Source organism: Giraffa tippelskirchi, chromosome 8 (genome assembly GCF_054371585.1).
Source record: "Giraffa tippelskirchi isolate mGirTip1 chromosome 8, T2T-mGirTip1v1.2.pri, whole genome shotgun sequence".
NCBI classification, from domain to species: Eukaryota; Metazoa; Chordata; class Mammalia; order Artiodactyla; family Giraffidae; genus Giraffa; species Giraffa tippelskirchi.
Window position 1 is genome coordinate 7,325,758 of NC_137282.1, and position 23,916 is coordinate 7,349,673.

A 23,916-nucleotide genomic window follows, 5' to 3' on the forward strand; every position below is an offset into this window, starting at 1 on the left:
TGTGAAGACCCCATGAGTTAATGGTCACGAACCACTGAGACGGCAGATGTCACTGAGTGAGTACAATATAAATGTTTGCTACGACTCCCACTTTACAGACCAAACACCGGGGGCTCAGGTGCTAAGGTAACTTGCTTAAACCCTGTAAGTAAAGTGAAGTCGCTCAGTCGTGTCCGACTCTTTGCGACCCCTGGACTGTAGCCTACCAGGCTCCTCCGTCCATGGGATTCTCCAGGCAAGAATACTGGAGTGGGTTGCCATTTCCTTCTCCAGGGGATCTTCCCGACCCAGGGATCGAACCCAGGTCTCCCACATTTCAGGCAGACGCTTTAACCTCTGAGCCACCAGGGAAGCCCCGTACCTGGCAGCTAGTCAAACTCAAGTACGTTAGGCCTCAGACCCCAAGTGCTTAACCACCAGGCTTCCTACCAACCACCGAGACAGTCACTCGTCAAGGTAAACGAAGCTCTGCGCCTTGGCATGTTGGTGAAATGACTTACTCAGCCCTGGTGACGCCACCGCAGGCTGACAAAGGCCAGACCCTGGGCTTCTGGAACAGAGAACCCGACTCTCCAGCTGAGCCCCAGGTTGGCCGAGCGGCAAGCCACCTTCCCTTGGACCATCATCCCAGGAGAGCAGACAGCTGTGTCCCTACCCACCCCCCGCTGAACTCAGAACCGCTCAGAGGGAGACACAGCACCCAGTTCTCCATTTCTAGGAAGATGGCAATTAGCAGATACAAAATATACGTTCTTCTGTAACCCCAGACAGGTTCTACCTTGAGCTCGTTAAAAGGCAGCAAGCTTTCCTTTCCTTCAAGACCTTTCTAACCTGAAGCTCAGGTATACCACACCTATGAAGGGCAAGGAGATGGGACCTGATCTGACAGTCACCTTGGGAGACTTGTCATCAGGCCTGGAGACAAGTGCAGGCACGCGGGACCCCTGCTAACACCCCGTGACCTTAAGGAGGGCAGACCTCTCCGCACCGGCGTCCCCACGCAGGAAGCAGAAAAGTTAGACCAGACAATCTGTGAGTTCCCTTCTGTTCTCTGATCTCTATATCCATATTTTAACTCGCAGCTAAATCTCATTTGGAGTTGACCGCATTCAAAAACAACTCAAAGTAACTCTCACTTCAAGGCGATACAGGCTGCTTTCTTTCCAGAATGCATAAAGGGCAGGCAGTGCTAGTGCTGTTTGCAACTGTGAAGGGGAAAAGATGCTTTCAAAACTCCTACATGAGCTGCTGGGACCAAGAGAAGGAAAAATCTATTAGCCTGGTAATCGCACATCACATGAAACAGGCCTTAAAAGCTTTTCTCCCTGAGAACAGTAAGCAATAAACCAGGCCTATTGCTAAGCTGGCTCACGCCCATCAACCCCAGATTACACTTTGCACATGTGTGTGCCCATGTGTGCACATGCTCACAACAGACTGTGGATTCTTTTAGAAAAGTAAATACTGAAGAAGTACCATAACACTTTCAAAAATGACAACATTCGTTACAGGGATCTCAAAATGATGTGGACAACTTATCAGAGACACTAGCCTGATCCATAATCTTACCTTTGGCCTCATACGAACAAAATGTTTGCTAGGAAATCCACAACGAAATTAACTTCTGAATTAAGACTGCACAGAAGAAATAAGCTGAAAAAGTAAGTAATGGAGACTTCCCTGGTGGTCCAATGGCTAAAGACTCCACAATTTCAATGGAGGGGGGCCTGGGTTCCACCCCTGGTCAGGGAACTAGATTCCACATGCCACACATAAAGAGTTCACAAGCTGCAACTAAGACCCAGTGCAGCCAAATAAATAAATATGTTTTTAAAAGTAACTAACGGACCACCCCACTGGACTATCAGGAGATACTGGTTTGACACCTAAAATTATTCTTTTTATCTGCAGCATGTATAAAGTGCAACTATAATACTTACTGACAGGTTTTCTCTTCCAAACAACACTGTCACTTGTATTTTTAGCCTTTAAAGCTATTTTACAATTCATCAACTTAGTAAAAATTAGTTTCATCAGAAATATCTGTCCAGAAGCCTGACTCATGAATAAATGCCAACTCTAGACAATACATCATTCCACTCATTTTTTAAAGATCTCATAACCTTTGCAGCAGGACCTTTCTTAATGGCCTGACGGTGCTGAACCCTCCATCAAACTTTGCTGCATTATATCTGGTACATGGGCACTCTGATAGGAGGGAAAAAGAAAAGACAAATGATCTGGGAAGCTGAGGTATGTCACATGTAGTGACCAGGCAATTACTCTGAATGATAATGCCAGGCTTGTGCAGAGCACTTTGCCTAATTAGACTTCACACAAGGGGGAAAACACTTTAATATTTAACGAGTGTAATGGTGTAATCAATGTACACAAATCAGGCTTGGTAAGGAATACTGCTTGTTAAAGAACAAGACAGATGGCTGCAGGAGAGGTACCATCATTCAAGGTAAAACCTCACAGCCTCCCACGGTGGGCACCAGGCACGCACTGTCCAATCCCCGCTCCAGCCCCGGCCACACCATGCATTACTTAGCCTGCCCACTTGCTCAGTGGACTACAGATACACCCACACCATAGACACAAGGAAATCACTTGGTTGAAACAAGTCAGCTCTGCCATTTCTCAAAGCGTCTTAACCACTCTGACTGCTGTCAAAATCCCCATGAGTCAAGATCTCCAACGTCTCTCTTATAATCACTTCAGTGAGATAATTAGTCCTCCTTTTTATTACCTTCAAGAACACTTAATGTGTTGGAAGCCTTCCTGACTCTATTAAATCCAGCCAGCCTGCCTCAAGATTATGAATGCGTAATTGGTTTACAGGTAGCTTGGAAAAAAACACCAAGATAGAAAACAGTATGTGGGAACCGAGTTAGAAACGGGCATGCTTGTGAACAGCATGTGATACTGAAAAGGATTTTTAAGGGCGGGTCATTTGTTTGGTTTCTCCAAGGTCAGCTTTACCCGCACATGCAGGGACCCTGGGAGGTAACTTGTCCTGTTTGCGAACACAGTTTCTTCCCAGCCCTGTGGATTTGAAGTTGATGTCTCTGTTCATTCCATGCGTGTTTACAGAGAACCTTCCTTCTGTGTCTACACAGAGTCACGCTGCTCGCAGGGCATCAGATGACTGTGTGAATTGCAGTCCCCACGCCCCGAGGGTCTGCGGTCTCGTCCAAAAATGACACAAGGCCTCTGCTGTGTCAGGCCTGGTACCACAGGGGTGCCACGCCTGGACACAGGGTCTCCCTGCCATGCCACCTGCCCTGCCACAGCATCTGGTCTACCTGAATCTTGGTTCTTCCAGTATTTTCATAGACGTTTTAAAAATTTCCACAAATAAAGTGCTTCGGATACTACTGAGTACCTAAGTAGATTTCTTCCTAAGCTTCTGCACTCACGGTGGGGGAAAAAATGTGCCTGGATTTAATTTTAAAAACTATTATTCAACCTGATGTAGCTTCAGTGGCACCCATATTCACATCTTATTTCTCTTTGGCATAAACAATCCGATTTTTAACTTGTGTCCATAAACAAACTCATCCGGAACTATTCTTACCATGTGTTTCCAGAAAGACCATGCGTTTCAAGTGCAGAGGACAGAGGGTTTCAAATTTTAAACCTCTCGCTGGATGTGTACAGACTGACTCCAGACAAAGCTGGAATCATTCAGAGTCAATTTGATTCACGAAACGTATGGCCATCATTCCCACTTCCGACGTTGTAAAATCAACAGGAAATAAAAACAAATCCTGTTGATCTTGAGGTAGGCACTGAGCGCTCACCATCCCAGGGACAATGTCCCACGTGTCCCTAAGCCACAGCTTGACAATATACCTCTTCTTCATATTTCAACGTGACTGTGGGCTCCTTGAGGTCAGAAAACCTTGTCTTTCTACCTACGTATATCTCTAGCACCGAGAACAGCGCCAGGCACTCAAAGGGAGCTCCCCAACCAAATTCAGGAAAACGTGAGAGCTGTACAGGTGGCATCACTGTCGGGGCACCTAACACTACCTGCCAGCCGGCCTGGTACCCAAGGAGACTGCACGGCCCATAGAGAGCAGCGAGACGGAAACGAGTAACCTGGGCTCCCTTCCCAACAGTGTCATTCCACTTAGCACCTGCCTCATCTTAGACAAGGTACGTCCCCTCTCTGGGCTTCCTTCTGTTCCGAAAACCAGGAGACAGTCCAAATGATCTCAAATGCGCTCTTAGTTCTGCAAAATACTGTTGCTCTAACTGATCTGAGAGATAACATTTCTTTTGATGTATGCTTGCTAAGCGGTGTTTCCCCCCTACACCCCCAATGACTTTCAACTCCAAGAAGTCACCAACAAGACTGTTAAATGAAGTCGACAAATCCTCCAGAATCCAAGTGTTCCCTTCAGATGCACAGTTTTGCCATTTCAAAGATTTTTAGTTCATGTAGACAGACTGGTGCCAGGCATTATTCACATAGTGGACAGCTAGGCTTTAGTCAAAGCCTCTCCATTCATTCTCTGACTCTCATTCCTAAGTGATTAAGAGTTGCAGTTATGCCTGTCCACCTCACACTGGCATTACATTTGCCCCTCCCCTCCCCAAAATAACGACAGGATCACTAAATCACTTACAGAGACCAGGGAAGAGAGTTTCTAAAAGCTGGTGCCTCCCACACACCTCCAGCCCAGGCAGCATCCTCCCCACAAACCCAACCATCACCTCCCGGTGCTTTCAGGCGACCAGACATGTTTAGATCCTGTGTCTCCTCCTGCCTCTGCCCCGTTTCCATCAGATCGTGAGACTCGTGCTCGGCATAAAGGTCCTGAGGAAGCTAATGACAGCCCAGGCACTGGTCCAGACTCACTCTTGGAGGAAGAGAACAAGGTAATTCCAGTGAAGCTGGATAAATTCTCCTCTATACTCAAGGATAGTCATAGAAAACACACCCAGGATTTTTATTTACATCAGTGAATAATACCCTCTCTACAAAGAAAACTCAGTTTTGAGACAAACCAAGACCCAAGATGTGGAATCAACTCACGTGGTCCAAGGGAGGAACTAGTTTTAAGCTCGGGTTCTGGCTTCGGCCACCAATCTGACTGATGGAGCCATTCACAGTCCATCCACTTCGCTGCTTCGCATTCAAATGGCCCCTGAGTCTCAATGATCAAATTCCTACTTTAGAGATTAAGAACATGACTCACAGGGTCAGTCAGCTGGGGGAACCTCTCTCCGTCAATCTAGACTCCTTCTGAAGCAACCTGTGTACACAGAGCTTCCCTGGCGGTGCTAGTGGTAAAGAACCCGCCTGCCAACGCAGGAGACCTAAGAGACCTGGGCTAGATCCCTTGGTCAGGAAAATCTCCTGGAAGAGGGGATAGCAACCCACTCCAGTATTCTCACCTGCAGAATCCCACGGACAGAGGAGCCTGGCAGGCTACAGTCCATGGGGTCACAATGAGTCAGACACGACTGAAGCGACTTTGCATGCCATGTGGAGGAGAGAAACAAAACAAAGAAAAACTGTAAATTGAGCTCTCTCATCACTCTGGCCCAGAAACCTATGGGCCACAAGTTCAGTGAAAAGACATACAAAGTTCAGTTCAGTTCAGTCGCTCAGTCGTGTCCGACTCTCTGCGACCCCAGCACGCCAGGCTTCCCTGTCCATCACCAACTCCAGAGGTTGCTCAAATTCATGTCCATTGAGTCAGTGATGGCATCCAACCATCTCATCCTCTGTCGTCCCCTTCTCCTCCTGCTTTCAATTCTTCCCAGCATCAAGGAAGGACCCTCCCAACCAAAGAACACGCTTCAGACACAAGAGTTTGCATGTCACAGGTACATCCAAAGAAATATCCCCCCAAACACACCTCCTCTGCTGGCTTCTCATTACATAGGCACACACATGTCTGCTCAGTTGCTCAGTCATGTCCGACTCTTTGCAACCCCATGGACTGTAGCCCGCCAGGCTCCTCTGTCCATGAAATTTCTCAGGCAAAAATACTGCAGTGGGCTGCCATTTCCTCCTCCAGAGGATCTTCCCGAGCTAGGGATCGAACCCACGTCTCCTGAGTCTCTTGTATTGGCAGGTGGATTCTTTACCACTGAGCCACCTGGGAAGCCCCTTATGTAGCCATACACATCCGTAAATAAATCTCACTTCTACACAAAGAAGACAGCCAAAGGTACCCTTGGTATTTTGAGTGATTTATGTCTATGATGTCCAAGAAGTACTTATTTTCTACCCATCTGTATGTAGAGTAGATAGGAAATAAGACAGGGCCTGCTACTATCATCTGGGCAGCTCACTGAAATAGCTGAGAGACATTAGCCATTCTTTCCTTTTTGTTAATATTTATTTTCTTGGCTGCATTGGGTCTTAGTTGCTTCATGTGGGATCTTTCATTGCAGGGCATGGACTCCAGCTGTGTTGCAAGGGCTCGGTAGTTGTGGCACATGGGCTTAGCTGTCCCTTGGCACATGGGATCTTAGTTACTCAACCTCAATCAAACCAGCGTCCCCTGCACTGCAAGGCGAATTCTTAACCACTGGACCACTAGGGAAGTCCCCAGGTGTTCCTTCTTTAACAAGACGCAGTCACGGTCTTGCCCCTCTTGGCCTAAGACCATGACCTACATGAAGACATCAAGGGCAGTTTTATGGGATCAGAGTCTACCCCCAGACACCTTATCATCAGGACATATACACAGTGGACATTCAGGACACACTGGATTAGAATCGTCTAGAACTTTAGACAAGAGTGGAACTGAAGAATGCAGGCCCAGGCGGATGCAGGAGCTCCTGGTCCCCATCTTCCCTCCCACCTTCCTCCCTGGGCAGCTCTGCAGTCACAGCAGCTGATGCCACTACATCTCCACCACGTGCCAAGCAGTCCACCGACATTGTCTAAAACAATCTGCCAGCTGCCCAATGCAATGGGCACTATTATCTTCATTTTACAGATGAGAAAACTGAGACCTAGAGAAATTCAGTGACTTGCCCAGGAGCACAGTTGAGAAAGGGTGGAGTGTGAACCCGGATGAACAGGTTCCAAGCCCAGGCCCACCCCCAAGGTGCTGCCTCCTCGCTCAGTCTACTTCCTCCCAGACTTTGTCACTTACCAGTGTGTGTGTGTGTGTGTGCATGCACGCCCACTCACTCAGTCATGTCTGACTCTCTACAAACCCATGGACTGTAGCCCGCCAACCTCCTCTGTCCATGGGACTCTCCACACAGGATACTGGAGTGGGTTGCCATTTCCTTCTCCAGGGCATCTTCCCGACCCAGGAACTGAACCCGCATCTCTTGGGTCTCACTTACTACAGCAATCAGGAAACATCCATTCTATTCAGCTCTCCAAGAACCTGGGAACCAACCTGGATTTCATGAGCAGGATTCCCCTGCTCCCCACAAAGCTAACCTTCTGTAGCTTTTTTAAAGTCTGCCTGTTCATTTCATTTTAATACACACTATTAATTCTATTAAATGGGCTTTTGAAAACTACAGTAGCTTGCTTTAAACAAACAGTTCCCTGATTCAGTACCTTTTTAAACATTCTTGCATTTTTTTTTTGAAACCCTGAATCAAGCTTCTCTTGCACCTGGGCAGGTTCTGTTTGCTTATCCACAGACGGGCTGGTTTATGACCACGTGCCAATGCAGGACAAATGAGTCAGGCCTCCTGTTCCCTGGCTGAGGTGCTGTTCCCAGGCTATAATGATTTTGCAAAGCCTGCATTCCATCCTTACCACACATGGCATCCACCCCCGGACACCAAACAAGGCAGCCCATTATCATAAAACCACTGGGAACATCTCCCCGAAAACACCCCCGACCTTACAACACAGCCCACACTACAGACACGCCAGGGGGACCCTGAACGGCGCCCCTTGGGCCTGGCGCCCTGCCTCGCCAGAACAGATCCGGGTGTGTTTAACTGAATCTCCAACTGGAATAAGCAAAGGCTTATTCTCCTGTGATATACCAGCGAGCCCTTGAAGGTCTGGAGTGGAAACTGGCAACAACTAATCATCCTGACTTGGCTGTTTGCTGGGAGGGGCTGCGGTGCTTCTGGAAAAACCCTGTAGAGGGAGGCCAGGGAGCTCGGAGTCTGTAGCTGGCCCTGCAGCACTGGCGGGGGGCGGTCCGGGGGGCTGCAGGCCACTCCTCGTGCCTTCGCACAGCCGCCAGCCCGCACATCTGAGCCGCCTGACCCCCCTCATGCCCCCGAAAACAAGCTGCTCACGTGTCGGCCTCCCCTCCACCCAGACCCCAGACCCCTTCCACTGAGCCACTCTCAAATTCAGGTGTGGCTTGCTCCAATTTTCTTGAGACCCCAGTTCTTGGCTGCTCCCCCAAAAGACCCTCATCCTCATCCCTGGACCCCTAGTTGCCTATCCTGGGCTCCAAGCTGCCCTGGCTCCCTGGAATCCATCCTCCTCTGGGCTCCTGGGTAGCAGACCCACGTGGCAGAAGCCCTACACTGGGCCCAGCTCCCGTGTTACTAGGTACCCGGTCTGTCCCAGCCCCACGAGGAGAGCCAGAAAGGAAGATTTTGAATCATTCTATCTAGAATGCTAAGCATCTTTATCTCTACCACCCCCAGAAACTGGGGATGGGAAAAGAGACAGGTAGGAAAGGAAAAGAGGCAGGCACCACTGTGGGTCAGGACTCCCCACTTCTAGGAGTCTCATGCCTTCCCCATGCATCTCATTTAATTTCTGCAATAGCCAACAGAGTACTGTCATTCCCCATTATGATATATACATACATAAATACATTCCCCATTATGATACACACATACCTTCCCCATCATGTACATACATACATACATTTCCAACCATGTACATACATACATTCCCCATTATGTACATACATACATATGTTCTCCATTGTGTACATACATGCATGCATACATGCATTCCCCATTATGTGTATACATACATGCATGCACGCATTCCCCATTATGTACACACATCCACACATACATTTCTCATCATGTACATGCATGCATGCATACATTCCCCATTATGTACATACCTGCATACATACATTCCCCATTATGTACCATACGTATATACATTCCCCATCGTGTACATGCATGCATGCATACATTCCCCATTATGTACATACTTGCATACATACATTCCCCATTATGTACATACATACATACATACATTCCCCATTATGTACATACACATATACATTTCCCATCATGTATATGCATGCATGCATACATACATACATTCCCCATTGTGTACATACAGGCATACATACATACATTCTTCATTATGTACATACGCACATACAAGAAACTAAGCTTCAGAGATGTCTACTGATGGGACCCAGACCCCTGGTCAGTGAGCAACAGAGCTGAGATTCAAACCCCAGCAATGCCCCGCTCAAGGCCTGGAGCCTTCCTCTGCCCTGCAGCCTTCCACACCTTTGCCGTCTCTTCCGTGTGTCTGGCAGAGCACCTTCAGAAAAGAGGTGGGAAATTTCTGTTAAGTGAATGCATGAGTGGTTGACTCCAGCCTTCACACCTGAATATTCTGCAACCCATGCGCTGGATTTTATTCATACATTCCGCTTATAACATGCCTACAAAGCACCTTGTTAAAACGTTAAATCTTGTGCAAAAGTAAGTCGTACCACACTGTATTGTATTTCAAGCTACTAGAAAAAGCCATATAAAAAGATCTACAAATAAAAAGTGCTGAAGCAGACCCACTGATAACAGTCTATTTATCATCTTGCTCCATCGTGTCTAGAAAAGGATACAAACAGAAGAATCTAAGGAAAAATCAATGTTTTCACATTTTGCTAACCCTCAGGACACTAAGACGTTTTCCGAGCTACCAATTCAAGGAGTACTGATGCTGGAAAAGACAGCACAGGGTGGGAGACGTGGACCCAAGGCCCAGGCCGCCACCTCTGAGCTGACCTTGGGCAGGTAACTCGCCTCGCTACATCCTGGTTTTCTCATCTGCAAAATGCAGATAATAAGAGTGTGTCTTTCTAAGGTTGCTGTGCTGGTCACATGAGCAACTCCTGGCCCACATTTAGGAGAGAGGCTGTCACGTGGTTAAGGGCTCTGTGTGAGCCATTTTTGTCACATGAAGAGAAGAACTATAATGGAAATGCAGCAAGAAATCTGAAATGAATGAATCACTTGCTTCCTCAGACATTATTATAAAGCACTAAGCTCACCTGAACCCTCTGTTCCAGATTGCTATCCCTACCGGTATGCTCTACCCTGAAAGCAATGCTATCAGGAATAAATAATAGTAACCACCAGCATCAGCGAAGGTACATCTCTCATCAACCAGGTGCCCGGCACTGTGCTAACCGCTTGTACAGGTGTAAGCCTCACACACAGTTGTGCAACCTGTGCCCCCACAAGAGTGCCCTGCGGGAGGTGAGGGGGCTGAGGTTACACTCTGTTTCCCACGCTGCGAAACCTGGCATGGATGCTCAGCTCACAGGGGCATCTCCTGGGCTGGCAGCAGCCTGTTCACCGATGTCAGCGGACACACCAACTGAAGCAAGTTTCTAAAGGGCGGGAGACAGAAGCAGAAGGTCACCTTTGCGAGTACGCAGCACCCAGGTCAAAGGCCGTCACCTTAGTAAGTTCATTAATGGAGTAGATGTGGATTTCCCCCAAGCACCAGGGTGTTGTGCTGTGCTCAGTCCCTCAGTTGTATCCGACTCTTTGCAGCCCGCCAGGCTCCTCTGTCCACGGGATTTCCCAGGCAAGAATATTGGAGTGAGTTGCCATTTCCTCCTCCAGGGGATCTTCCCGACCCAAGGATCGAACCTGCATCTCTTGCATCTCCTGCACTGCCAGGCGGGTTCTTTTGAACGGCCGCTATTAGCAAGTTGCACGGCATGTGCCCACGTGCCTCTCAGTGTCCAGTGTAAACAGACAACTCCCATCCCCTCCTCCCTGTTTCCTGCTGCCCTCTTCCTCCACCAACTCAAATACCCCTGGGTGTGAAAAGGAAACAAAGGATCAGACATGACCCCGGGATAACCAGAGGTTGTTTCCCACTATCTGAAAACAGCGACTAAAATGATCTGTGCAGCAAAGCAACGTGTCACTAAGTCGCAGGATCCAAACAAACTTTTCTTTGCCAACTCTAGCACCCAGCACCACCCAGGCGCAAGTTCCTAAAAAAAGACTCCCAGGTGTAAACAGGTGTCTCCTCCCACCCCAGGCAGCCATCATCTTGGTCAGCTCTGGGGCTCCAGTCCAAACTCAAACGTTCTGCATGCAGCTCTACACACACATCGCTGTGGCTGACCTCAGCCACCTTCTGGGGGGAAGTGGGAGGCGTGAATATGGGGTGCCCTCACTGCTGGATGTCTGAGGGCCACCGCACCACTCGCCCAGCTCCAGAGAAGAGCTGTTGTGCAAACAGGGTCTGTGTGACTCTGTGATGTGCTCAGAATCCTAAACATAACCCCCAGACATTAGCTTACTCGTAGGGAAGGGATAATAAGAATGATCTACAACCTTCGAAGATCCTTCAAAGATAACGAAGCAGTTATCCCTCTTTCCCAGTTCTTAGTAATAATCTAGACTTTGACAGAAAGGCAGCAAAGACCAGACTGCCTGGTTTTAAAGGGTCGCCACGTGACATTTTCCAGACAAAACTGCAACTCAAAAAGATACATACACCCTTATGTTCATAGCAACACTATTCACAATAGCCAAGACACAGAAGCGACCTAAGTGTCCATCGACAGATGAATGGATAAAGCAGCTGTGGTACACACATATATATACATATATATATATATATACACACACACAGTGGAATACTACTCCACCATAAAAAAGAAGGAAATAATGCCATTTGCAGCAACATAGATGGACCAAGAGATCATCACACTAAGTGAAATAAGTCAGAAAGACAAATACCATATAATATCACTTATAGATGGAATCTAAAACATGACACCAATGATCACATATCTGTGAAATAGAAACAGACTCACGGACACAGAGAACAGACTGGTGGCTGCCAAGGGGGAGGGGTTGGGGGAGGGATGGAGTGGGAGGTTGGGGTCAGCAGAGGTAAGCTTTTATGCAGACTGGATAAACAACAAGGCCCTACTGGATAGCACAAGGCACTATAGTCAATACCCTATGGTAAACCATAGTGGAAAACAATATAAAAAGAACATGTATCTTAATCGCCTCGCTGTACAGCAGAAATTAACACATTATAAATCAACTACACGTCCATTAAAAATACTGAAAAAAAAAAAGTTCCATCATGTGAAAATCAGAATCAGAAGTCTGCTGACTTTCTGAACTGAGAAGAAACCCCTCAGTATGATTTGGGGCCTGCAATGCACTGAATGCTTCTGTAACTGTTGTTAGTTTAACTTCACCGATTACTGGTATTTAGTCTGTCACTGTAATTATAATTTTGCTGAAAAGTTGAAACCACAATATTCTCCTTTTCACTCACAAACAATGTCAATATTTTCAGTCATCATGTTTGCTTACATACCTTGTCAGTGTTTCTTCCTACCAAATAGCAAATTTCATCTGACAAAAAAAAACACCAGCACATCTTCAAGTTGTCCAATAGTGTCAAGCCTGACTAGCTTCATTCAGGCTAGAATCTGGAAATAAGAGGGTTTTTCAAAACTTCCCAGAAGAAAAATGCTTTTCAATGATACATTCTCAGAACATAATAAAGCATACTTTTTATGTGTGAAATTTCATGCGGCCCCTTTTTTAAAAAAGACACCAGCAGCTTCTGCTGGCCGGAAAAATTCCTTGAGAAGCAAGTAATTAGTGCTCCAAGTACCAACTGAGGAAACAAAGCAATATTAAGCACATTAAAAGATAAAAATAAGCTCAACCAAAAACATACTCTCCCTAAACCCTGAAAATACTAAGCCAAAAGCATAGATTTGAATTTTTAGACAGCTTTTAAAATCATCTATTGGAATATAAGGATATACAAAGCAAAAAATCCAGTTCTTAAATCTCCTTTAAACCTTTAAAGTTATTCTAAAATGGTACTGAATCTGATATTTAAGACCACCTGCACATACTTTTTAGGCCTTCAGTAATGCTTCTCACACAGGTTGCCCTTTTCCATGTGGAGAACCAGAGAAGTTCAGTTCCTTTGCTATTGATACATTACAGCAGGGGTCCCCAGCCTCCAGAATCTAATGCCTGATGACCTGAGATGGAGCTGATGTAATCAGAATAGAAATAAAGAGCACAATAAATGTAATCTGCTTGAATCATTCCAAATACATCCCCCACCCACCCCTCAGTCCGTGGAAAAATTGTCTTCCACTGAATCAGTCCCTGGTGTCAAAAAGGTTGGGGACAGCTGCATTAAAGGACATAATAATGGCAAAGAACAACAGCCTGGCTGATATACTATGCAGAGGGGGCCCCTAGTGGTGGAGCCGCTGCTCAGACTAGCCTTTGCAGTTTTTCCAAGACTGCTTCACCACCAGGGTAAATCGATAGGTAATAAAGTCTACCTGAGCTGCCTTCCATAATAACCTCCATTTGCCCGAATATACAGTAGGGCCATCATTTAGAAACCAGAAGTCCTTTCACTAGGAAAAAAAAAAATGTGACTTGAAGAATAACTTCATTACATCCTGTCTTTCAAATCCACAAATATTTATGCAGCCCCACCCGGCCAGGCCCCGAGCTGGCCTGGAGACACAAGCCAGCACCGTGCACTTTCCTGTGCTTTCTTTCCAACGTGACAACATTACACCAGGACAGAGCTGGAGCACCATGAAGACTAGGAAGTACAAGTCATCCACCTGTGACCTCATGATGAAATCTCACCAACAGGAAAAACCTGCAGTATCGCCCACCCCCACTGTTTCCAAACACCCAGACAGAGCGGCATCTGAGATTCTTCAATCAAGGGCGCTTGAATGAATGGACAGGAAGGAAGATGGCAAGGCAGAAGGAAGTTTAAATGAAAAACAACAACTACGCTGAAACACGCCACACCTGCGGGTTCCTAGAAGTCAAGCAAGACAAGAGACAACTTTTCCAGAGCAGTTACTGTGCGCCGGACGCTAGGATAAGTCCCTCACTGTTATTTCCTTTTCCCTAACAGCTCCATAAAGTGAGGGATATTATTGGCTTTTAACAAAGTGGAAACCAAGGCTATGAGCTTGTGCAAGGTCATACAGTTAACAAAGGGGAGGCTGCTTGGAGACCAGGAGTCTGAGATGGCAAAGCCAAAGTTCCCATCACTTCAGTATAATCTGGTGAATTCAAAAGCTAGAGATTTTGCTTTGAACTTCATTAACACAGTTTGCGGTTTGGAACACAAAGATGAACAGAATTAAAGCATTTCAATACCGTACACTTGAGACCACATACAGGATGGAAAGAATCATCACATATTTCAAACGTAGTGGCCCATCTCTGGTTTTCCAGGAACCGACCTTCTCTGGAAGCACAACAGGCCACCCCACATCCTATTATGCACCGATTCAACGGACATGAACTTAGGCGAACTCCCGGAGACAGTGAAGGACAGGGAGGCTGGCCTGCTGCTGTCCATGGGGTCTCAGAAAGTCGGACACGACATAGCGGCTGAACACCATCACACGTGTTCAAATCACTTTCTAAAACTAAAGCTTCATGTTTTCGCTTTATGCTTCTATATCCAAGTTTGAAAGACTTTTCTCCTTCCAATTAGCAACACGACAGCACTGCGCAGGGCTTGTTCATAACGTTCATTGTGGCCAGTAACGCTAGGATAATTACGACTTTCTGGAATGAAAATGTGAACAAACTCCAAGAAATCGGCAGAACTGAATTTCAATTTCTAGTAAAAAAAAGACGTGAAAGAACAGCTAATTATCTTTATTGTCTAGACTTCTCTAATGACATGAAGTGAAAACCTCTCCGAGGCTTTGAAATAGAATAAAACTGGCGTTTGCGAAACACCCTCTCTATCATGAGCTGGTGCTTCCCAGGGCTCGCTGTCTCGGCTTGCACACCGCTGTTTGGCCTCCTCCTCTCCCGTCCCTTCGCTCGTCGATGAAAAGATAACTTCAAAGTCCCCGACGCCAGTGCAGGTGCAGGAAGCGCCGCGGAAACAACAACTTCGGGCGTCTTTGTAGCGCCTTCCTCGCCCAGCCCCGCCCTCCGCCCCACCCCAGACCAGTGCCCTCGAGTGGTCCCTCCACGGGCCGCACACGGCACTTCCTCCCAGCACCCCGGATCGCGGCGACCCTCGGGCGCGATCGCCCCCGGCCCGGGTCCCAGGCCAGAGGGCCGGCTGCCCCCCGCGCCCTCTCCATCCCAGCGAAGACGACTCGGTTTGGAGCGGCAAAGGGGTCACGCGGGCACGTGCAGAGGCTACTTTTAAAGTGCATGTTCGATAAAGTCATTAAATAGCTAAAGGCCGCCGCCGGAGGCTGGTGAAGCCAAAGGGACCCCGGCGCGGCCGCGCCCTGACCCCTCTCGGGAAGCCTCGCCGGCGACCCCGCGCGCCCACCTGCGCCGGGGGCCGCCCTCGCCCCTCTCCCCTCCCTCCCCTCCCTGCGGCGCGACCCCCTTGCGCGCGGCCCTGCCCTCCGCGAGCCCCCAGAGGGTGGCGGGCCTGGGGGCGCCGGGACGCCCCCGATGCCCCCGCGGCGCCCGCGCCCGGCCCCGACTTACCGCGGGGCGCTGCCGGCCGCTCCTCCTGCGCGGCGCCGCGGGCTCGGCTCCACCTCCCGCTCCGGCGGCCGCCGAGCCTCCGGGGACCCGCGGGCGGGGAGCGCGGGGCCGCCGCCAAGCCCGGAGCCGGGGCTGGGGCCGGGGCTGGGTGGGGGGGCGGCGAGCCGCGGGCGGGGCGGGGGTCGCGCCGGCCCGAGCGGCTCCCCGGGCGCCGGGCGCGCCCGAGACCACCCCGCAGGTGGCGGCTCCGCGCGCGCCCGAGGCCAGAGAAGTTGCGGGAGGGGGGCGAGGACGCGGCGGCAGCCGGGCTCCGGCCGAGAGAGAGAAGGTCGGTGTCTCCTCGGCGAGGGTTATCCTTCCTCTTTCCGGACCCCCTCCCTCCCACCCGTCTGGCCCCTCGCGGCTCTGGGCGGCCCTCCCCGCCCTGGGCCGACTCACTCACCAAAACTTTGCAGACGGCGCTGAGGAAAATGAATCCCGTAGTCGCCGTCTATGCGGCCGGGGGGAGGGGGGGTCAGGACGCCCGCCCCGGAGAGAGCGTGTACTCGCCGCGCGCGAAGGTCGGAAAGCAGTGAGTCCCAAGCCCAGCCGCTGCGCAGAGTGAGGTCTGCATGGACCCCTGACGGCCGCTGGGGGGCCGCGGAGGGAACTGGTGGGGGGGGGGGTGGAAAGCAGGCGGGAGGGTGTTGACGAGAAAGCCCCCGACACACACATGCCCTCGGGGCCACGGGTGCCCTGGACTTGTAAGGTTTTCTGCGGGAGGCGGAGTTTGGGGGTATCTTGAACCCCAGTATAATGAAGGCGACTCGGGAGGGCCAGTGTCCCGCTGGAGGAGGCCACCTCTCCACCTGCCATCCCGTCTGCAGAGGCCCCACGGCTGTGCCAAGGCAGGACCAGAGCTAGAAACCAGCCCTCTGGCTCCTGGTGCCCCTTCCACTGCCTGGCCAAGCAGAGCGCTGGAAGTCCGCAGGCCGAGGACCTGCGGGCACAGGGCAGTAGTCCCGGAGGCAGGCACCTGTTTGCCTGCAGGAAGCACCCCCAGGAGCCAGCAGTCCCGCAGCCAGCCTGCTTCCTACCTCGTCGGCCCCCAGCCCAGACGAGGTCATCCCTCTTCCAAGGAGGCCCTGAGACCTCGGTGGCTCGGCTCCCAGCCCCCACACCCTTGAGTGAGTTATCTCGTGATGAGGTCCCCACAGGAACTCAACTGTGACTTGGGAAAGAGGGGGAGAAGCAAGCGTTCCCCAAACGTGGCCAAGCAATGGAGATGGTCAATAAATAGCTAACCGGGCATCCACACATATGTAGGTACAAGTCATTGGTCAAGCCTCCTCCATCCATGTCATGTGACAGTCCCCACTGGGCAGATGGAGGCCCCCATGGAGGCTGGGTTAGTGATGAGTCCTGTAAAGATTAGAGCCAGCACCACCAAGCCCTCTGGGGAATAAGGAACCTCTTCAGAGCCTTACAGCTGTCACCGGCATCCCCCGCTCCAGGCAGTGATAGGAGGATTGTTAAAGCATTGATTTTCTTTCCTCTGCTGAGGTGTCTGCCATCGCTCTGTTCAATGATGTCTCCGGAATTTCTATTTACTAGGGTTTAAGTGCAGAATCTGGTTTGAAGTATGGACCAAAAACTTGAGCAGGGGCTGCTGTGCCGGACTCCAGGGGACTCAGCTTCTAGGTCATGGGGACTGGCCGTGGGGAAGATAGGGGGCACCCCCCGTGGCTACAATTGTTTCTTTCCCTGTCCTACACAAGGAAAAGGGAGATCAAGTCAGGATTAGTCACCTTTTCTCCACGGCTTGTAACACACCTGTCAAGGTATCTGAAGAAGTTTTCCAGTCTTTCTCAGTTCGATACTAGTGGATCAGCACAGTGATCTAGGTATCAATATGTTTCACACTGACACACATGTCTCGAGTCATGAAGGGCTGGCTAAGGTGTACCTGATGCTAAGGTACATTTTCACAATAGTTAGTACAATAATGAGAAAATAAGACAGCTGAAAAATGATAAAACTACAAAACTAAGTCCTAGCATAGTGTGAGAATACATAATACTTTTTGTGGGTGTGCTACCCAGAAAGGAAGTAGATGTTATTTTGGCTATTATGTAGTAGATACTATTTGATTATACAGGTTATTTGGGGAGCACTGTTTGATAGGGGCACTGGTATGAGGTGGTGTGGGTCATCCTCAGTCTCTCCCAGGGACAGAAACAGAGCAAGGGAAAGAGCATCCCCGCTCAGCCCTGTAACTCCGCTCTCTACAATGGACATAGACAAATGGACCTGAGACAGTGACCGCAGTGGAAGAATGGGTTCCCTTAGACTTTCATAGTTTCTACGTGGGTTTCAGCTTTTAGCTGACGTGTTCTTATGTAAATGCCTTTCACAAACATAGTGATTTAGGATTCAAAATATGTTATGTGAATTTCCATAACCTATTTATAAAAGTGCTACCACCTTCACAGGTCCTGATAATGTTGTTAAAAGTACAGAAATACACAGAAAGTTCTGGAAATGAGGAAGTTCGTGATGCCAGAGTGATTTTATCCTCATGGGGGTGGGGGTGGAACTAGTCATATAAAAACATACTGTACTAAGATACTATAGATGCTACACATATGCCACTCAGCCAAAAAAAGATTTCTTTAAATAAAAGGAATATACAACATATCAACTTAAAAATTTATATGGGAAAAGTAACAGATTTTTAAAATGAATAAAAATACATATACTGCAAAACAATACATACGATGTCAAACTTTTATACTTAGAAAATACAAATTATATATAGTTTAATATGTAATTTGTTTAATAACCGTTTCAGATGTATACTGCATAGATACTAAGCTTTAAAGTACAAAAATATTTCACCCAGTTCAAGGTCAGACTGCTCGGCCTCGCCAGGATCCTCGAGAAGCCGGACCCAGAGCCGTCCAGGAGCAGAGGGAACAGTGGTGAAGCCCATTCATTGAAACTCAATTACTGTTTTACTAAGAGACGCAGTCAGGGGGTCACTCAAGTGTGTTGACTCTTCCTTTAAATAGCTCTAATCATCAGGGTTATCTGATTTCTTAGATCACAGCAACTGTTCTGTGGAGGCAGAGGGACTCATTTGATGGGCGAGGTCTGTCCTGCTCAAGCAGGGATCTAGGGGGTGGGGGGTGCGGTCATTCAGATTGGGTCTAATTATAGTCCATAGCATCTCACACGTATGCAGTGTATTGCCAAGTAGATTTTCACTTAAACTGAGGAAAATAACGTGTGACCTAAAAAGGCGAGCTTTGTTTTTCTACACCAAATATCACACACATTGAAGACCTCATTCCATAAGCCCTGTAACTCAAACAGAGTGGAGGGGCAATTAACATGTGTTGACTGGGGCTTCCCTGGTGGTCCAGTGGCTAAGACTCACCGTCCCCACACAGGGAGCCAGGGTTCGATCCCTGGTCAGGGAGCTAGATTCCACATGCCACGACTAAGGCCTGGTGCAGCCAAATAAGTGTATTTTTAAAATAATAAGATAAAATGTGTTGACTGAGTAAGGGACGCTTTTAAAAAAAAAAAAATTGGGGGAGGCCTTGGTGAGAGTTTTGGATTTCATGCCAAGGGCGATGAAGAGTCTTTGGAGGGTTTTAACTTGGAAACCATGCGATCTGGTTTACATTTTCCAAAGATGACTCTGTCATGTAGAAGAGTGACTCGGCAAGGCAGGTGAGGAAGCAGGAAGGCTGGTGAGGAAACCGTGCTATAGCACGGTATAGTATATAGTCCAGAGGGTGACGGTGGCCAGGCCCAGGGTGGCAACAGAAAAGGTGGGGAGAGGAGGCAGGCTCAGGATATAAACTGGAATGTAACCACAGAGCATTTTCTGATGGAGTGGGTGGTGGTCGTGCTGCAGGGCAGAGGGAGGAACAAAAAGGGAGTAACTCAGGGTAACTCCAAGACGGTGACTTGGGCAAATGTTTATATGAGTTGGTGGGGACTAGGGGAGGTCCCAGTTTTAGGTAGGAAGGAAAGTGAAAGTCACTCAGTCGTGTCCAACTCTCTGTGAGCCCATGGGCTGTTCAGTCTGTAGAATTCTCCGGGCCAGAATACTGGAGTGGTAGCCTTTCCCTTCTCCAGGGGATCTTCCCAACCCAGGGATCAAACCCATGTCTCCCACAGTGCAGGCAGATTCTTTACCAGCTGAGCCACCAGGGAAGGAAAAGTATGCTTTTTATTTCTGGTGCTCCTTTTGTAATAACTTAACATAAGGCATCAGACTCAATGAGGTGCTTGGTATTATCTGCAATCCTACACCCTCCATTCTTTGTGCCCTTTCCCCCCAGGTCGGTCCGGGAGCAGGACAAGAAGGACAAGATATCCTCCCATCCTGGGCCTCCTCTGAGCACTCTTCCCCAAGTGCCAGACGGCTGGAGCAGTTCCGTGGGCCCCTGCTGTCAACAGGATCAGCGAGACCTCACCGAGAAGCATCTAGCACGCCAAGCGGCTCGCCGGCGACGCTGCCATTCTGCTTCTGTGCACCCAGCATCCCCCACCCACCCACCAACCCCAGGAGACAAGAAACGCCTTACAGGGGGAATCACAGAAAAAAACTAGAGCGGGGCAGCACCAGAGACTAACTCACATGTGGTCTGCATCCGCCTGACATAAAATCCTGGGATCTAAACACAGATGAGCTCAAGACGGAGCCTTTTATTTCTGCAGCAGTCGCGGTAATCCACCCTTATACAGATCTAGCTCACCCGGGCCTGTCTTTTTGGACAGCAGGAATACCAGCTTGTAGACATATCCCTTGGACACCCTGGGTCTCTAAAGTGTACAAACAACTCTGTAAACACAGCCCTTTTAACTCTGTGCAGACAACCTTTTTAACTCTGATGGATACATTATTTTAAGTATTATTGCTTCTTTCCAAGCATTATTAGCATCTTTTAAAAAAAATAGATCATTTATCACTTAAGTCAGTAAATTCAAAGTCCTGTCCAACTTCCAGGCCTTACTCTAAGCCCTGTCACTGCTGTAAATACATGTTATAAGATCTGCATTAAAAAGAGAATGTGTTTCAATAACAGACGTTACTGTAAGAATCTTTATTACTGACAATAGACATAGGCTGTGTAAGGTGTACTCAAGGATGTTAGTGGCTCAGTGGTAAAGAATCTGCCTGCCAATCCAGAAGACACGGGTTCGATCTCTGGGTCAGGAATATCCCCTGGAGAAGGAAACGGCAACCCACTGAAGTATTCTTGCCTGGAGAATCCTATGGACAGAGGAGCCTGGCGGGCTACAGTCCACAGGGTCGCAAAGAGTTGGACACGACTTAGCAACTAAACAACAAGGATGTTAGGACAGGAAAGCTACTATGTAAAATATTAACACTTGGTGATGAGAGGGGCAAGGATAGCCAAAATCAATAGGTCAGAGATAATTCATCGTAAAGGAGAAGCAATAAGTGCAATTCCTGTTTTTGTTTAGTAATTAAGTCATGTCTGACGCTGTGACCCCATGGATTGTAGCCCACCAGGCTCCTCTGTTCATGGGATTTTCCAGACAAGACTACTGGAGTGGGTTGCCATTTCCTCCTTCAGGGAATCTTCCTGAACTAGGGATCAAACCTGAGTCTCTCGCACCTCTGGCATTAGAGCTCCGTTATCACTGGTAAAGGGAAGCCCAAGAAGTGCAGTCACCACTGACAGAAAAGACACAGAAAGGCAGAGGTGATGCAGCAAGCTAGCATTGCCGATTTTAGGAGCAAGGGTATTTCCTTCCCTTTCTTCATACATATCTAAACCCAGGCACACAAGGGATTTGCTGTGTATACTCACGCACACGTGCTTCTGAGAGGTGCTATTCAAACCCCAAAATGCCAGCGCTGCCCTCCATGCTGTATGAGACACGTTTAGCTTTTATGTAAACACAACCAAAATCTTTTAGGCAAATCGCTTTTCATAGTGTACCAGTAAGTTAGGCAGCTAGGGTGTGCCAGGCACATGGAACGACTAAGCACGACCCTAACCTTTTAATCTAGTAGGATTGGATTGGTGGTTTAGTCGCTGAGTCGTGTCTGACTCTTGCAACCCAACAGACTGTAGCCCGCCTGGCTCCTCTGTCCATGGGATTCTCCAGGCAAGAATACCGGAGTGGGTTGCCATTTCCTTTTCTAGGGATCTTCCTGACTCAGGAATCAAACCCAGGTTTCCTGCACTGTAGACAGATTCTTTACTGAGTGAGCTATGAGGGAAGCCACAGGAAAGATGGAGCAGGTATTATAGGAACTCGAAAAAGAGAGCCCTTCAAGATGCCCGTGGACGGCTTCGTGTTAGAAGTAGCTTTCCAGATGGGTCTTGAGAGAAGAGTAGGCTTTTGATGGGCAGAGAAGATAGGAGGGTGGTACTGAGAAGCAGTGAGCGGTGAGGCCAGAAAAGAAAGGGCTGCATACGTCCTGAGATGGTTCAGAACTCAGGGCACGTTCAGAGAGCGGGGTAAGAGTCCGGAAGTGGCCTGAGTCCAGGCCACGGGGGACTCTGAATGCCAGATAAGGAATTTATGATGTGATTTTCATGAGCAGGAAATTGGGTATGCGGGCCGGCAGTGATAGCTGCCTAATCACAGCCTTTCTGGCTGGAAGAGCTCCTAGCTGTTCAGAGCACATTCCCCCCAAGGCCTCTGTGAGGCCCTAAGAGGGAGGTCCACACAGTCCCCGCTCTGCGGGGGCTGGAGGGAGGGCGTGAATTGTGGTTGCCTTAAGCCAACAGGAAATTCAGTGTGCAAATGGCTGAGCTTACAGTATCCGGGGGACCCATCAGACAGGTCTGGTTTTCCATCAGAACCAGAGATCTGGAACTCAGGCTGAGACCTCCACGTACAACATGGGATCATTTAAATGAGAGTGAAGGCATATACAGTGAAAGGAGCTGACTGAGAGCACAATCCAGGGGACGTTAGAATTAACTGGACAAGAAAAGAGGTTCTCGGAGGGATGGGATGGGGAGGGAGGTGGGAGCGGGGTTCTGGAAGGGGAAAACATGTACACCCATGGTGGATTGATGTTAATGTATGGGAAAACAAATACAATATTGTAAAGTTAAAAAATAGATAAATAAACTAATTTAAAAAAAAGAAAGAAAAGAGGTTCTATGAAGGAAACTGGACGGTACGGTGAGAAAGACAGGAACCAGGCATCTTAGGAGCCAGAGGGCTTCAAGACGTGGGGTAGGGGTGTGAGCATGAAGTTCTGTAGCATCTACTGGGTTTGTCAAGAAGCTATTCAGCTGTAGGTAAGACATTATCATCACTTCAAAAACTCAGCAGAAAAGATATGTTTCTCCCCAGTGGGTCAGCATCAGCTAACTAGGCACAAAAAGTCTCCCTGTATTTTTTTCTACTAGAATCATCTGAAATCAGCGCAATTACACTGACATCTCACAATGGATCCATTCACAGTAAATCCATCAGATTTCCTGTTGATGACATTTGCAGGACTTTTGGGGATGTGGATTGTGACCCTGTCACTGCACAGAGGGTCCAGCGAGCCGTCCACCTTGGCTTAAAAACGTAACTGCCTGTATGTGTACTCATCCTGACCGTTTTCTAGCATCACAACCATATCTGTAATTCAAGCCACTGGGTAAATTTCTTCTATCCCTTTGATAAGGGTGAATCTTTGGTTAAAATCTGGAATGGATCAGAGATGAAATAGAAAAATAATGTGACTACAAATGGGAAACGTCATTTTTGTTAGAGGCACTCAAGACCTTGAATCTAAAGACCCAGCCGTGTTTGAACCCTAAATGTGTCCTAACCTGTTTGGGCCCACAGGCTTCCCAGATGGCACTAGCAGTAAAGAATCTGCATGCCAAGGCAGGAGACATAAGAGATGCGGGTTCGATCCCTGGGTCGGGAAGATCCCCTGGAGAAGGAAATGGCAACCCAGTATTCTTGCCTGGAGAATCCCATGGACAGAGGAGCCTGATGGGCTATAGTCCATGGGGTCTCAAAGAGTCGGACACAACTGCAGCGACCTTGTAGGAACACACACATTCGGGTCCACAGCCCCACTGGGGAGCAGCAGCGTCTCTGGCCTTGCTGCCTTCAGTCTGTATCCACCGTGAGCATCCACTGCCCACCAGCTGCATCCGCTCCCCTTCGTGTAGGTCTGAGTCCTCCTCTGAGAACAACCACCATTTGAAGTCTGGTTCTCTGACCAGGAGGACCCTCATCCCTTCT

The 23,916-nt window shown here is 48.6% G+C and overlaps 1 protein-coding gene and 1 long non-coding RNA gene across 8 annotated transcripts in view; one reads left to right on the forward strand and one right to left on the reverse strand.

Moving 5' to 3' along the window:
* CSGALNACT1 (chondroitin sulfate N-acetylgalactosaminyltransferase 1) overlaps nucleotides 1-16,322 on the reverse strand; it is a 323,001-nt gene extending 306,679 nt beyond the window's left edge. The window contains exon 1 of one of the 7 annotated variants that reach the window (XM_081524356.1): nucleotides 16,124-16,322. The gene's annotated coding sequence lies outside the window, so the exon portion shown is untranslated. Of the gene's footprint in view, nucleotides 1-15,681; nucleotides 16,044-16,123 lie in introns of those variants that run through there. The other 6 variants (XM_081524353.1, XM_081524358.1, XM_081524354.1 and 3 more) reach the window with 6 other exon arrangements.
* LOC145519110 (uncharacterized) lies at nucleotides 16,133-20,759 on the forward strand. The gene is made up of 2 exons (XR_014063539.1): nucleotides 16,133-16,286; nucleotides 20,016-20,759. It is a non-coding gene; the product is annotated as an uncharacterized LOC145519110 (long non-coding RNA).
* Nucleotides 20,760-23,916: the final 3,157 nt, after the last annotated feature.